Source organism: Gossypium arboreum, chromosome 2 (genome assembly GCF_025698485.1).
Source record: "Gossypium arboreum isolate Shixiya-1 chromosome 2, ASM2569848v2, whole genome shotgun sequence".
NCBI lineage: Eukaryota > Viridiplantae > Streptophyta > Magnoliopsida > Malvales > Malvaceae > Gossypium > Gossypium arboreum.
Genome location: NC_069071.1, coordinates 75,790,323 through 75,795,471, shown reverse-complemented (window position 1 = coordinate 75,795,471; position 5,149 = coordinate 75,790,323).

Sequence of the window (5,149 nt, the reverse complement as noted above, 5' to 3'; positions counted from 1 at the left end):
TATTGATTAGAATAAAGTGTTTCAATCTTACTACACTCTTATTAGAATATGGTTTTACAAGCCTATAAATAGATATAGTCTATTCCTTTTACAACCATTCGAATTCGACATAGTGAATTATCTTCTCCTCCATCCGTGGTTTTTTCCGAAAGGTTTTCACGTAAAAATCTATGTGTTCTTTATTTTCCTTTCTGTTTTTCTTTGTGATAATTGTCATTATCGACGTTCTATTTTTCACAATATTCAATAGAAGTAATTATTCCTATAAATTAGTATAATAGTATTGATTGTAAATGTTTACCATTTATGTGAAACTCATACTAGGACAATACAATAATTGATGTTTTATCGATGAAAGCATACAAACACTTTTTATGATGACTCGATATCAAGTTCAAAAAATGAAAAACTGCTAACATATTCTACAAGCTTGACAATGGATAATGATGGCACAATTAGCATCTATCCCCTTCGAGCCATGGGAGTTTTCTCATATGCTAAGGTAAGATATAATGGTATTGAATATCTTGGAGTGTATTAAATGATGAGTTTTTATAATGTCCCTTGCATTAAATATTTGAACATATTTAAAGATTGCTTGGATCATACCAGTTATACTGATAAAGAATGAGACGGATGAATGCAGAAGCGGATCGTAAAGTTTGTCAAAGTCGCGGATTTGACTTAGAGCTCTAGACGTTCAAAAAGAAACTTAGATTTTTGACACAACTTGAAAAGCAATCAAATTCAAGTTAGACAAAACAATTAAAATAAATAACTAAGATAATTAAAATATAATAATAAATCTATGATAGAAAAATAAGAAAGAAAATAAAGAAGATAAATGGAAAGATAGAACGTGGTATGTAGAAGTCCTAAGAAGCCATGGAAACACAATGAATCCACAACCCTTTTCAAGTTTCTCTAATTTCCCCTCCAAGAAAGAAAACTTGGCAAGAAATAGTTTGAAGATGATCCCTACAATCTAAAAATATTGTTAAAACTCTTCTAAAAGAAACTTAAGAGAAATTCTTAAAAAAGAAAACTTAAAGAGAATTTATAAACTCAAAGAGAAGTTGAATAATAATGAATTGAATAAATTGTGTACAATGCAAAGGCATATAGGCTAGCTAAATAAATTTAAATAAAACTCTTAAGTATACTAGAACTCTAATTTAATCTAAATCGAAGTTGTTTTAAACTAAATTTTCTTGTTAACATAAAACTCCTAAATAACTTAAAATACTTAATAATTATCAAAATTTGAAATAAAATAATAATAATAAAATAATAAGAGCTGATAAATTCAATATTGGGCTCATATATAATAAAAATTAAGCCTAAACACAAACCCAATATGATTTAAACTCAAATTAAAAGTTTGAAATTCATAATTCCCGTCAAAATCCTGTTTAGAAATTCTACTCGCGCAGTCTTCACTAAAACGATCATAACTTGAGCTCTCGAATACAAAATCGAGTGATTCAAAATATGTTTCAAAGCTAAGAGACAGATCTTCAAACGCCATGAGAATATCTCAACCCAGAAATGCCAGGATCCCATACAAAAGTAGTTGCAAGTCTGCCGATTTCCCAAGCTTGAAAATTGGCAACTTTGGTGATTGGAATTTAAAAAAATTTCACCCCACCCATACATGTATCATATACAAAGGATCTTACTTGGATGTGATGAGAATTTCATAAACTAACCATTCTAGAGGTATGTTGATGTTATATTTATATTCGATGAAAGTACTTAATCCCGTAAATAGATATATTGTATTGATTGTAAACGTTTACAATTTATGTGTTGGTCATACCAGGACAATACAATTATATATATTCTATTGGCAAAATCATACAAGAACTTTGTTACGAGTTCCAATTATTTGTTTTCGCATAGTCAAGTGGCAACACCTTAACCAGTTGAAATAATAGTTTAGGTTGTAGCAAGGTATTTCAGATGACCTAATAAACCTTGATCAACTTTGTATGATAGATTTAAGAAGGTAGGATAAGTATGGACCCTCATAACTTGAAAAGTATATTGTACTCTAAGACAAGCATGGCTAACATTCCATTCAGGAGAACATAATCCAAGACGGTAATTTTGTCCATCTTAGGTATATATTCATTGGTTTTGTTAGATGGCTAAATCACATTTATATGTGGAAGGGGAATATCCACATGTTAGGGAATGATGCATAGCATTGAGGCATCAATGAGCGTGTCGGTAAGGTTGTGGCCAAGGAACCCAACTTATCCAACTAGAGTCGAAACCAAAGCTACTTATGCAATATTTCAACTTGGAGCCACATGTCGAAGTTGTTAACTTGGTTATATTAGCTTCGTCTACCCTTATGACATACAATTTGAGCGTGATCTGGTTTGATGTTGGTTAGGGATATGTTCAAGCAAGCACCCCTTATTCACTATATATAACACTGGTGATGAAAATGACATTTACAAATCCTAATTTTGTGTAGCTCTCTGATTCGACGAGCCCATACACACCTCAACTCCTCCATCCATTGCATTATTATTCTATTAAGGTTTTTAATAAGATCTTGACACCTAAAGGTGATGATATTAATTTAAAATTTCAAGATTTTCTCTTATTTTAAAAGTTTATTTTAGAACTTGGTTTCATTAGGGTTTTTAAAAAGACTTCAACACCTAGGTGTTGATGTTAGTTTTTACATTACACAACCATTCCTTTTTCTTTTCCCTAGTCATAATGGACTCGAAAAACTTGACAACACAATACCTATGTAGGACCTCGACACCCTTAAGTATTGAGATATCTATAAAGGGAACCTATTTCAAAAAATAACTTTCTCATATACATACTTAAGTAAAAATATTTACTTATCTTATTTTGATAAGAAAAAACTAGAATTGCACTCTAAGTGTTATGCCATAATAAGTGCCTATTGATTGAGTTGAACCCGATTATATATTGAATATATTTAAAAAAATTTATTCAAGCTCAAACTTGACATGGATTCAATATGAATATTGAAATACTTTTATATTAACATTTTTATATTTTGTAATTAAATATAAATAAAGTAATATACTTTTATTACTAATTAATATTTTTATTTAAAGTTTGGACACTTTATTTCCTCATATTTAAAATGAGAAATAATTTATCTTTAAAATGGTTTGATCTGCTGTCAATATACATTTAGATTTTGTACATAAAAATAAAATTCAAATACATGTGGATTTTTACGTGGAACTACGTCAGCAAAATTAATAATTTGACAAACAATACAAATAAATAAATAAATAAATAACTAAAATAATTTTTTTAAAATTAGAGTACCAGTTAAATCATTAAACATCTTACATTCATCCCAATTAATTTTCTATTCTGATTGATAGCATACTTACCTGCCTTCCTCTCTCCACCGTATAGGAACAAATGAATAATAAATAATTAAAATATAAAAATGTTATGAATATAATTTTTAAAAATAATAATATGAATATATAACAATGTTTCAAAATTTTATGTATTATAAATTATTAATATAAAATACATTTAGTAGGACAAATATATAAATACAACCTGAATGTATGAATTGCATGATGGTACATGTTGCTTGTTGCGAATTATTTTGGAAATAAATAGTACACTTTTTGACGTACATATTCAATAAATTATGTATTGGAGCTAGAAAATATATGAGATACGACTTTCCAACGTGTAAATGTGTAATTCCCTAAAAATTAAGTTAAAAGGGAAAATCTAAAAAAGCAATAATATTAAAGAAAAAATACTAACCACCTGTAATCAGTTACGGGAATCCTTGAGATAAAAGAGATGCACATATAAAAGCTTATTGAGTTTTGGTGGTCAAATATGATTTTGAACCCATTCATTCTATATACACTGGATTTTTCTTTTGAAAAATGAAAGTGGATGATGATACACCCATTATATAATTGTTTGTCATCATATTTATAGGTAAAGAATGTAATAATGTTATTATAGAAAAATTCATATATTTACTGTTTAAATATTTTAAAAATTATATTTAAATATTTATTTGCCTTTAAAATATGAACATATTAAATATAAATAATAAAGATTAAATTGAAGCGGAGTGAAACGGAACGAAAATAGATGGATCTAATATTTATAAAGGTAATAATAAATTTTAAAAATATATATCTATAATGAAGAGAGACGAATGATATATCAAAATGTACCAATTATAAATAAAATGATAATAAATTTAATAATATTCACTTCTATTGTAAAATCCATTGTCTATGTAGACATAAATTCTTTGTAAAGCCTAGATCCGACCTGGGGCTGATTCTTCAACTTCCGGTTAATTAATGCCCCCTTATTAAGAAACTAGTGATAGTAATTGACTAATTAAATCCAAATCGTATAAGATTTGTCCTATTTTATAATCATTACTATATATAAACACGAGTTTAAAACCATTTTTATATTTATTTTATCATATTATTAAATTTACATTTAAAAATAATTATAATATTTAATTTAAATTTTTAATTAATTGATAAAAGTAGTGATAGTTATACATCTAAAATTAAATTATAAATGAATAGTAGTTAAGATATTTACACATTTAAAAAATTATTAGTTAAAAATTTGTGATAATTTTAAAATAAAATTATTACTTGAGTAGAACTCTAAGCATAAAATATAGAAAAATTGTGATAATTATAATTATAATTATAATTTAAATTACAATTATTACATAAAAAAGTTTTGATGCAAAAAAAATTGTGCTGATTAAAGTTACTACTTGAATCGAATTCTAAATATCTTAATTATCATTTAATTAATATTGATAATTAATATTAAATTTAATTATGTTAATTAGTTATTATTTTGAATAATGTTACTTTGCATTAATTACATAAAATAAAATTATTTTTGTGTGTTGAATATGTTAAAATGTTTTAATTATGATTTGAAAATTCTCTATTGTAATATTTGAATTGATAAATTACTATATTTTAGTTATATTCAATAATTCAAATAAAATTCTATATTATGTTAATTTGCAACGTATGTAACACTAAAAGTTAATCTATATAAAAGCAAGAGTTTAGAGAAAGTTTTGAACAAATTAATATAATTTTTGTAGTTTGTTGTTGAT